Source organism: Ptychodera flava, chromosome 21, assembly GCF_041260155.1.
Source record: "Ptychodera flava strain L36383 chromosome 21, AS_Pfla_20210202, whole genome shotgun sequence".
Taxonomy (NCBI): Eukaryota; Metazoa; Hemichordata; class Enteropneusta; family Ptychoderidae; genus Ptychodera; species Ptychodera flava.
In genome coordinates, this window is record NC_091948.1 from 24,816,812 (window position 1) to 24,829,342 (window position 12,531).

The window sequence follows — 12,531 nt, forward strand, 5'->3', positions numbered from 1 at the left end:
TTAAGGGGGTGGCACCCAACACAGCGTATTTTGCTAAAAAATCACTTTTTTGCAAATATTCATTCAATTTTTATTAATTTGTTAACCAAGATTAAAATATTGGTTGGGTTTCAGCTTTTAGCTTGTCAAGTAGTCGTTCATAAGTTGGGTGATAAAGAAGTGGTAATTATGTAAATGTATGCAAATCACCCGGCAAATTAATTTTTATCATTAATACCGAAATTGAGGTATACCCCAAATATACACCCATTTCATCCATCCAGTAAACTACTGCTATCATACTAAACTTTAGAGTCTGCTTTTTGAAAATATATACTATGAGGGAATTTCCTTGTCATCTTTGATGATAAATATTGCTTTGAAAAAAACAACATGCAGCTCCTCCTTAATACAGAATACCTTGAGAATACAAAGATGACAAGGAAACCCCTCATACTATATATTTTCAAAAAGCAGAGACTCTAAAGTCCAGAAAGTTTAAGTCAGATATTTTGCAAGCTGTCACAACGCTCTTCCAAAGTGTCTCAGATTTATACCTTGCTTACTTTTTTTGGAGCACAATTTTAAAGAAATCATATAGGGTTATATTCACCGACCTGGAAGTTTTTTCTGGCATAAAATTGTTTTACAAGGTTTAAAAAAATTCTGAGACACACTTTGAAAGATCCTTAGGACAGCTTGCACTCACACAAATTTCAGCCGTATATCTCAAAGCATTAAGACAAAACATAGTGAAGACCGATTTTTGAAAGGTTTAATGCAAATTACCTGTCACATGATAGTTATGTAAACAATGGTGACACTATGGTAACCAAAATGTTCCTCTATATCTAGGCTTTCTGAAAATATATAATTTAGGGGATTCTGAGCTTATTAACCACCAGAGAATTGTTAGATTAAAAAGGTCAATTTCTTGTCTTTCATTATCAAGTTTCATGAATATGATATATTTCTTTAATATCTTAAAGTCACAATGAAAAATGCATTTTTCAGTCAGTGCTGATCATAATACTCACATGCAATATTTGCATTCTACAAGTAGTTCTACCGATGGTTTCAGCATCGCCTTCTAGAACGATTGTTTATTAATATGCTACTGCAAAATGTTAGCTTTCAAAAATTTGCTACAAATCTTTCTTGAAGTACTATTAGTAATGGGTTTATATCTTTCGTGTCAAATATAATGATAACATTCAAAGAAAAGAGAAAGTTCCTTTGGGATTTATAAATTTTTAGCTCATATTTGGTTTTATATATAAATACCAAAAAGAGCTTATATGATGAGTCTGAGTGGCGTCTGTATGTCTGTATATTTGTGGGTATGTATGTGTGGATGTATGTCCGTCACACACAAAGGCTGGTACGCCAAAGCTACCGTCTCAGTATTTGGTGTACAGGTAGATGGAGGGGTTCAGATGTGAATTTGTTCAAATGAACACATCTGAGTGTCAAAAATGTGCAAATGAGGTAAGAAAAAGGGAAATACTGCAAGTGTGCAGGAGTGGTGGCAGTGAACTGAATCAGCCCACACATCTGAATAAGAGGATTTTGACCTTTAACCTATTTGTATGCAGGGTACAGTACCCATTGTGTTTTGGAGTGGTAGCAGTAACTGAAACAGCACTAATTGGTCATTTCCTGTCATTGTTTATGAACTGTGACATATTAACAGATCTGCTAAAACCATGGATGTCTATTTTTGTACACGGTAGAGAGATTCTCTGCTATGCATGTTGCTAAAGTTGACCTTCAGTACCTAAAGTTTCAGACCTTATTTACTTTTGTCATTCTTAATTTTCTGGTTTAAATATTTCTTGTTGTTTTTCTGGTAGTACTGTGCAGAAATTGTCATAATATCAACGTATAATTTTCCTGCACTGAACAGATAGAAATAACACTCATTGTTGATCTTTGGTATGTACCAATTCTGATCAAATTTGAGCGACACCGTATAATTGCGGTATTTTTTTTGTGTTCTCTCAAGCAGTGTATTCAATTTTGATGAACTTAAATCAAATTGTAGAATTTTTAAGTTACATTTAACAATTAAAAAGCACTACTGAGAAGGCAACTATAGTGTTGTACCCATGGCTTGATTGACATGAACAGCTGGGTTTGTCCTTCAAGTCACTGTTAATGCTGAGTAGTATATGGTCTCACATAGCAGGATGGTAAACAGTGGTCTCTAATTCTAGATCAGACCACTGCATGGACACATGGTATTTTGCATCAGTTGGTCAGATGCACCTGTTAATTATCATTAGAGCATAATTGCATGCATCTGTGTTGGCTTATAACACTTTTCACAATAAATGCCGATGCTGTTGCTTTTCCTGAATCTATAATGTTTGGTTGGCTAGTTCATGATTTGAACACTGAAGGACCCTACAACTGAAGGTGTCGGATGTATCATTTCATAGATGATCATAATAGATAGAGTAGGAAGTTGCATGGGTGAATCCAATTCTTTCAGGGGGTGAAAGGATGGAAGGATCTATCTGTACATTGTATAGTTGACTCATATACTTTTTAGGAATCATATCGCGTCATCTAACGCATTTTCATGTGAAAATGCCCTTAAATTATTCTCTTTTTCACAGTTGAGTCAATAATTGGTTTGCAGAGATATATATGTGGGGATCTTATGGTAAATGCTTCAGGGAATTTTCAGTCCATTTATTAATATATACTTGTTGCTGAATAATATTTCTATAAATTTGAAACATTAAACACACCACAAAACTGAATCGTGAGATTTGATCCACTTTATTTGATTTTTGCGTTTTAATATCAAAGTATATGAGACTGTCTGGATAGAAACAATATTTGATAAAAAGGATTTTTCAGGCTATATTGGAGGTCTTGTGGACTAATAGTTTAACAGAAGGGTCTTCATACAATTGTAGTATATATTATTTGTACATATATATATTCTCTACAAATACAGTAAAGTTGGTGAGTGTTGGACTTGTTTGATACATCTCACGACATAAGTAAAATTTTTTTGCTACAAGTACAAGAAAATTTATCAACATATTGGATGTATGAGAATCACTGGACAATACCCCATGCAGGTTATGTTAACTGCCTCTAACACCATGTTTACCTAGACCATATATTATGAAGTTCTAAATTGTCTAAGATGATTTAATTTGTTGAAAGAAAAGATGAATAAGTGACTCTTCATCCTCATTACAGAAGGTGCATAAGCTTGATAGTTCTCTAGATGGTGTTATTTTTGTGAGGTGGGTCTAATTACTTGGTAAATTTTTTGTTCTTTGTGTATATTATAATCGTCTTCATGTTTATAATGACCCAAAGCAAACAATTTTGATATGAATATCAACAATGATGTGCCTTCATCCCGATTGCAATATTAAAATTTAATAAGTGACTGCATGAAGATAATTACTGGATATAATTTGTAATATAAATTAAGAGTCGTGTACAAAAAGGGAAAAAATAACCTGGATGTATGTTGCAAGAGTCCTTGTCAGTGAATGTGAATGTGAAGGTCAATTTATGCCGTCATTAGACCCATGACCAATCTCATGGACATAATCCATCAAGGCTAACAAAAAGTAAGGTAATTGGCAGATTTCTCTAATATCTTTGTGGCTTAAAGGACAAGTGGATGTTGCTAGTATACTGTCAAAAGTATTAGTTGAACTCATCCTTCAGACTTAATCATGTCCATTGAAATGGCAACAGAGTCTTGTACTCACCTCATTTCACTTGTAGATCAATACAAGGGCGTCTGTGAATATGACAGCCTTTTAATGTGTCTGGGAAGAATGGAGAAAGGCATGTCTTGGAGCGTAAAAGAAGTACCTAGCAGCCAATAGTTCCATTTCAGTATTGTTTTCAAGGAAAACAATAATGAACAGAAAGAACAAAAGAATATCATAAAGTTTTTGACAAAAATGATTTCAAAATTGGCATGTTTGCCCCTTTTAGACCAGAAACCCAATTAACAAATTCAATTGAAAACATCACAAGGACTGCATAGACAAAATGAGACAAAAACTTCATCAACGCTTGTCAAATGGGGATAAATTTGTCCCTAGGAGCCGTGATAAACGATTTCAGAGAAAAACTTTTCACAAAATATGAGGAAAGTGGTGGCCCTAAAAATTTACAATTAGCAAACGTACCTCAGTGTGTGTGACAGAGAAGGCCAAGCTTCCATCCTTCAAGAAAGTTAAACTTGAATGTATTTGTTCAGGCACAGCGATAGTTCAGGCAGAGTGTGTGGGCTGCTCTGACTTAAATTTTCCTTTTATGTCAATTTTTTTTTATCAAACAAAAATAATGTTTCTATGTTTTCAGGAATTTTATTTACTCTACCTGTGTATTTCATAAGCAAACAAACACACAAGGAGACACATTGGAGACTTAGGTCCCTGTAGTTTGACTGAAAATAAGACAAAATTGACAAAATAATTTGCAAATTTCATCATGATTTGAACACATTTGAATGAGGTTACTTCTTGGAACCTGCAAACCAAAGTTTGATGGCCATGGTAGAGAAGCAAATATTTTAGAGATACAGTTTTGAAGCAAAATCTATATATAAAAGTCCCGATCATTTACATATACAGGTATGCAAATTTATGCTTATAATTTTCACAAACCTTGATAAGGGCATCAGTAGAAAGCTACACATCAAATTTGAAAACTATCACAATTGGCTGTACACATTTGACCAAAAATGAACAAAAACAAGTTTTCCCTCTTGATTAAAAATAAACCAAAACATAAAGCAATTAGAATGAAATGTAAAAACTCATATAGAGAAAAAAAAGCTGCATTTTACTCTTTACTTCTGATTGAAATAAGCAGAGTTCATGGATGGAATGATTTTTCGGAGTTTTTTTTTTGTTTGAAAATTACAAGACTAAACCGAATTGGGGCATAGCCCAATAAACATGTCTGACTGTGTAATTCTGAAATATGATAAATCACCCGATGGGTGATGACAGCTACAAGCTTGTATACTGTCTGCCAGATCACATCCTCTGTCAACCTTTTCCTTGGTAGTGTTGAACTTTTTATAGATGCCAGGTCTGTACCTGTACGTGGTTCTGCGTCAAATGTCAGATGCAATATACTGGTGTATAACAATAAGCCCACTCTGTGATCAGGGGAAATAACTTAATGGCTATGAACTTTCAAAATGTATATTTCCTTTTCTTAAGAGATATTGTCAACCTTCTTCATGCTAACCAGAAAGATAGTGTATCCTCTTTTTTGAGTTATCGTGAAATTCCGTCTGTCATCAATGTTATCTCACCATGTAAAAAGTATTGCACGCCATCTGCATAAAGGAGCCCCTAGGCTCTTGCTGCAAGATGAGATTATCCTGTCTCACATGAGAGACTCTAGCTGAAATTCAAGATCTCAAATTCCATACCTGCATGTGGTCTAACGGATGTGCCAGCTAGGCTGTGCCATCAGTGAGTAACATTGCTGTAGTAAGGCCTGCCCCATGCAGTGTCTAGTAATCCTGTAGCCACCCAGTATTGTTAGGATGTACACAGTATTCAATTTTATTTGGGTTTTTTTGCGTAATGTTGACTATGTGGTTTGTTCTCATCGTTGCAGGTGTGAGAATGACAGTCAATCAGTGATCGCTCATTCTGCGTCAGTGCCATTCCTCTTAAAACAAAGAAGTTGATAAACAACTGTCAGGCATACCAAGGTCACACTTGTCATCCCTTTGACTGATGGACCAAGGTGATGGATACATGATCACATCCAGTGCAAAGCACCCTATGTAATGAGTTCAGGTCACAGAATTTTACAGCACACAGAGATTATACGCCCAACAAATAGCCACATTGTTGGGTCAATCACGACTGTCAAGAAAGCTGGTAAGCATTTTTCTATTTTTTTACTAAAAAACCTGCCGTAAACATCTTTGTCAATACTTTTACATTCACTGTTGTATTATTCTATGTCAACAAGTATTGTTTTGCATATTTTCCTTGCAAATTTAGACATCAATGTTGTCAATTTCAGTCTCAGCTTGAATGACTTGAGATTGAAAATATTTAAATTTGGTGTTGCAACCTTGAATATTGGTGTGACAGTACTCATTTAATATTTAAAGTTATTCTTTACAATGTTAAAAATTTAGGCATTAACTTGTCAATATTTTACATTTCACAGAAAATCAGAAAATGCTATTAAGCTGTAATTTTCAGCCAGGTTGCATAATCCATGGACAAAAAAAAGTCTGCCACTCATGAAGTTCACTATTGTGCCTTCCATGATGTAGGAGATTGCTTTATACGATAGAATATGACCCAAAACAATATAACCTGAACAAATATAAGTTGTACCTTAGGCATTTAAAGCCTTATTTAAATAAGTTTCGTGTAACAAGGTTTTCTACATTTTGTCAAGTAGTTTACCTCAGCAAAAAGTGCAGCAATATTTATTTACGTTATACAATTATCATTCTCTGAGGCTCTGTCACAATAAGCAAACGTAGAGTGTATGGCGATCTCGAAGTTAACAAATACAAGTAGATGACAGATCTTTGTATAAGTCGTTCTCCATTGATTTTAGTACAGTAAAAGCTGACTAAACCGAACCCTTCAGGGACTGAGAAAATTGTTCTGTTTGGAGAGGTGTCTGGTTTATAGAGGTCCTTTTAACAGTTTAAGAGTTCTATTGGAATGGGACTGGGAAAAGGGTTCAGTTTAGACAGGTTTCCATGCAGTTTTAATAGACAGGGTTCAGTTTTGACAGGTTTCATTTAAACAATATTTCTGTTGGACCAATGAATTAAGGCATTGATGAAGATTTTATTGTATTGAATAGTTTGCTTCCAGAAAAACAGAAGACTGTGATGTAGCAATCATTATATAGGAGTGTATATTTTACAGCCTGGCATTGATAAATAGCCAAAGAAAAATAAATATTTGAGTTGTCAGCTTCCATGAAACTTGAGAAAAATTCTACAGAATTCCATTGTCAGGGACATTCAAGGTAAAAGAAACCTATTCCTTGAGTATGAACCATTCTAGCGCCAACATTTTGGCAGGAAACTGTTAGCGTGCAGAGCAAGAAAGGAAAAATGTCGCCGTTCTGTACGGATGTAGAGGGTAAAAGAATGACGCATGTTTGTCATTACAGTCTGACAAGCAAGGTGTGCTGACCTGATTATAGAGGTAACTCTTCTTTTCTTCGGAGAGAGATTTTTTCAAGGCTAAATATTTCAGTGCCTGTCAATGGCTGAATTGAATTGCCATGTGATATTGATCAGAGAGAACTGATGAAGAATTATATTGATACTCAGCCTTTCATCGGAAATCATTTCACATTTCACTGGAAATGCCTTGCCGGAAAAGCCCGGAAATTTAAAGTTTTAATTTTCCGAGAAATCTGACTTCTGATTGATGGACAGTAATTCAGACCCACGTTCAGCCTCAGTATCCCTATTTCCATATAAATTGATCCAGCCATGCGATTTCACATAACATAATTGCACCATTCTCTTACTGAAATTGTGATGATTTTAAGTTGTATTGAATGAAAAAATTATGGCATTTTTCAAACTTTGATATGTTTCAATTTGTCAAGGATGAAAAATAGGCAAGAATTCATAATCCATAATTAATGTGGCAATTATAACTTTTTCAAGAAAATCTTTTATAATTCAGTTACCGATATTTCTTGACCAGATTTGAGCTCCCAATATACGGTACCTATAGTCATCTAGCGAAGACATATATCACAGTCAAACACACTTGGCTAGATCCCAACCCTTAAAATAATCACCCATTACTCAGTATTCCTAAATATGGTATGTTGATATTAAAATAAAAGATATCTAAATGATACCTGCTGACAATAAATAAATAATAAAAGTTAAACATTTTTGTCACAAGTTGTCATCCCCAGTATGACTAAGCTTTCCTCACAATCCTAAATTTATAGGGGACAGGTTGCACCTAACACAGAAAGAAAAAGAATGAAAGCCTTTTTTGAAACTGGCCACTTATCTTGAAAGGTCTTTCAAGAAAAGTAATTTATATCTGCCTGACAAACAAGATCAGAAGGAGAAAATTGGTATATTTATGTTAATGTTTTGCCAATTTTGTGACAGCTACTTAATTTGTGAGAAAGTAAAAAGTGTATCCATTTAGTTTTTTGGAATATTGAGGATTTTTGTTGATGCATCGAGCAGAATGAATGTATCCTTGGGCGTTCTGATTGCTGTCGTGGTGATCACATGAATTTGTTTCAATTGAAGCTGAACTGAGGAATAAAAGTACACGTCAGGTGATCTCAGAGGTATTGCAGCCTCTTTTATTCAGACAGTCAGCATATCAATTTACCATATTACTGTGATAAGAAAACACATGCCCATTTTGGAAAGAGCAAGATCGAATTCCATTGATTCACACTAAGTTTCTCCACAGTCCCTCCACTGTGGTGGAGGAAGTCTAACTTAAATAATAGTTATACATTTCTGGTATCAATAAAGACTCTTAATTTACTTTCTGTCCAAGTGTTGCTGTAGTGTATAACGTGAGTCTGAGTCCAATCCATGACGGTCGTCTTCTCCCTTCCAGCTAAATCAATTACAGGGAGTATCTCAACCGTGTATAACACATATTGATTATTGAAATGCTGCATTATCCATGGTCTTTGGCTTGCCGTAGTTCCAATTTCTCACCTAAATTGACCAGCTTGGAAGTAGAATGAAGTACTGCATCACATGTGAACGTGACGCCAACAGCATCAATTGTGAGACTGTAATCCCTGAATGAATAATTCCCTTCATGCATTAATTTCCCTAAATCACGTGAATTGATGTAGTAGCTTTAGATTTTGCCATGATGTTTTATGGTATAACCTTCAGATTTTGCCACAATCAAAGAAAATATGAGCAGATTCTTAGCCTAGAATTATCTTACAAAGATGGTTAGAAAAAATTTGCAGGTTTTAAATGGATAATTTATAGCTGCTTCACATCTTCTACTCTTTTCAAGAAAATCTGAGCAGACTGACAATGTCTGTGTAGAAATCATCCTTCAAGAATGTTATAGTGATACAGGCTATTTAAAATATCTGCTATATATTGATGGCATACATGGTTTGCAAGTGCAATGCCATAAAGATGTTATGATAAATTTGTATGTTATGCAGGAAGAAAAAAGTAATTTTACTTTTTACAATAATATTTATAGGATGCAGATACTATGGTCCCTTAAATACAGGGTGAAAAACTCCAGAGTTAGGCGGACTAATACGATCAGTCATTTGCCCCGAGACATATTACTATGCATCATAAAGATATAAATTTGATACTGAAAAGCCAAGTGTGCAAATAACGCAGAGCTATCATCGTAGAAATTGAAAATGTGATAAAGTTTAACTATTTATTTGCACGTTTGTTGCCATGGTTACCATGAAAAACTGATAAATGACTTGCACAGTTGGACATCACAATCCCAAGACACATTTTATCTGCCAGTGGGCTGTATGGCTGAAATGAGAAGTCGCACTGAAATATATTTTATACTCAGTGACTGTGTATAATTGCAAAATCTCAAGGCTGAATTCTGACTTTAATTTGCTGTGTGTCTCACTCGATATTGCACCATCTGTCACTGAAATGTTACAGCTCTGTCTCTTGATATTCTACAGCTGTTGGTTTTTCATCTTTGTAATCTGCTGCACATACATCGTGTTGATTGACTCGCGGGATGGCTGCCCATTCCGCAAACTAAATTTAGTAGGGTCCCAAGCTGTTCAGATTAAAGCATACGATTGCTACATCCCAGCCCTGATTTGCATATCGCAGTAAGATTTACCTAGGAGATATCAATGTGGTGTGTGAATTATCTGTATCACAGTATCTTACTGTATTCTGAATGACATCTTTTACATGTAAGTTCACAGATGCCAGCAATACCTGACCTAGAACAAAAAGATTTTTTTTCTTACACAGCACAACCTTTAATCTTTCTTTAATGATAACATTTTCATGATTTTTAGCGTTTATTTTGCATTAAGTCAGGTTTGACATCCATGATGAACTATAATTAAGTCATCATATTCACAATCTTGCTCAGCTGCAGACAGTGAAAGATCTTCTCATTTTTCAACATGTGTACAAGGCATTCCCTATAAGCCTGAATACAGGAAGGTTTTTCATCTCACAATGTGTAATGTAAGCCTATAAAAAAATTGCTGAAGCAGGCGTAGTATATTGTATACTGTGTTTGTTGCATATTTTCAACTGCAACTGTTCTTATATAGTTTACCCACTGCAATTTACAGCTGCCAGACACTCTGAAAGCAGCTTTAACAGAGTCTTTCATGAAACTGAACTTTGACATTTATGTATCACCCATAGCTCACTTCTTACCTAAGCATGCATTCCCAAGAGTGTAGTCTTACAAATGAACACCTGCTGTCAGATTAAAACATTTGAGAGTAAATATCTGAAAGAGAAATTTAATTTGAATAGAGAATATGATTTAAGAAAGAAATTCGATTTGGAAATGTCATATAATTATTCTGACATTGTAAATAATTGAACACATAAAAAAAATATTTTTTACTTGCATGTGAAAAGAATTATGTGCTTACATTTTGTGCATGTCAACCCAGCTGATTGAGATAAAGCAAGCATAGGTCATTAGTTACAAAAGAGTAATTTCATGGTTTTACAATTCATTCACGTTTTTAATCCTTTGAGCGCTGTAATTTTTTTCCCGCCAAAATTCTAGTGCAACATTTTACCAATTTTTATGAATTTTTCTGTACTTTTTAAATAATTTTGGACCAAATGGACATCACATTTCATTGGCTACAGTTTTTTCTCAAAATATGGCAAAAATCTGAGAAAAATTGAGTGCAATTTATTTTATAAAGGGGACAAAATTTACTTTGGCGCTCAAAGGGTTAAATTGCATCGGTTAATATGTCTTTTTTTTTAGTGTAAGTCTACTAGATAGTATCTTGCTTAGTTGTTGTATTAAGTTTGCATGATTATTTATTGTGTCTCGAAATTATTTTGTCTTTTTTATGTCTCTGATGAAATTTTTATTTTAATTTTCAAATTTCAATGATCATGTATTTTGAGAAATTCATTGTAATTTTTGCAGGGCACAAGTTCATTCATCACTGTGGTTATTTAACGTATATTTAATTGGCCAATTATATTTTCAACTTACAAAAAATGTTCAGTCATGTTGAGCCTGCAAGTGACATTTCCTTTTTACACTTTCAAGTAGTTAAAAGAACAACTTTGGTTGAGTGTAGACTGTAGTGCAGACCAGTCTATACAGTAATGTTAAGATTACTTTTAAAGATTGCTTTCTTTAACTGCTTGCACAACTTTAGACATAATCTAAATATGTCCGCAATAGATCAATATGTGCTTGTTGAACATAACAAGTAAAGTAGTTTGCTATTTACGGCAAGCTGAAAGTTGTCTTGAATATAATTCAGTTTAAAAATTCAGTTTCTAGCTCACATTTGGTGTACCAATGTGAGAAATCTGGCAGATCGTCCATGTAGCCGACACGAACACGAAGTGTCTGTTACCGGCTACCAAAAACTATGAAAAATAGTAAAGAATGGGCTACAAAATCACTATCAGTTTTAAGTTGCAGGTAGAATAAGTCTGTGACTTTGTATAAAATACTATAAAAATAGTAGAAAGTGAGCAACCAGCTGAAAGTTAGTCGAGGAGACCTTAACCGCATATCATTTGCATCTCATTGTCGGCTACATGGACTGTGTGCCAATCGTGAGGTTATCGTATAAGCTGAATCAGTTCATTTGCATCTGATTTGCATGTCTGTATGTTTGTATATTTGGGGTATGTGCGGATGTATGTCCGTCACACACAAAGGCTCCCATACCGCCAAAGCTACCATCTCAGTATTTGGTGTACAGGTAGATGCAGGGGTTGAGATGTGAACACATCTGTGTCAAAAATGTGCAAATGAGGTAAGAAAAAGTGAAATCCTGCAAATGTGCAGGAGGCATGGCTGTGAGAAACAGGCCAACTCCACTGATCTTGACTCATTTCCTGTCATTGTTTATGAACTGTTACATATTAACAGACCAGCTGAAACCATAGACAGTAGATGGGGGAAGACCGTTTATACTAAACTACGAGGGGCTTGTTTCTGCTATGCATGTTGCTAAAGTTTACTTAACTTAACTTAATCAGTCCATCATCCAACGGGCGTTAGCCCAATTACAGGACGAGGTACCCATAACCAATCACCCAATGGAGCAATGAGGAGTAAAGTGCCTTGCTCAGGGGCGCAACACCGTGCTAGAGTCTTGAATTCACCGTCCTCCGACAGAGAGTCCACTACTCTGGACATTAAGGGTCTTGAACCGGGTCTCAAACCCACCATCCTCTGATAGTGAGTCTGTTGCCCTACCAACTGGTCCACGGTGCCTCCTCAAAGTTGACCTCCAGTACCTAAAGTTAGACCTTATAATTACTTTTGTCAATTTCTTGTTTTTGTCTCGAACCCACCATCCTCT

General features: G+C 35.0%; 1 protein-coding gene across 1 annotated transcript in view; it reads left to right on the forward strand.

Annotated features, from left to right (window-relative positions):
• LOC139121821 (myogenesis-regulating glycosidase-like) overlaps positions 1-12,531 on the forward strand; it is a 65,929-nt gene that overhangs the window by 32,060 nt on the left and 21,338 nt on the right. The window contains exon 2 of the mRNA XM_070687024.1: positions 5,605-5,873. The gene's annotated coding sequence lies outside the window, so the exon portion shown is untranslated. The remainder of the gene's footprint in view (positions 1-5,604; positions 5,874-12,531) is intronic.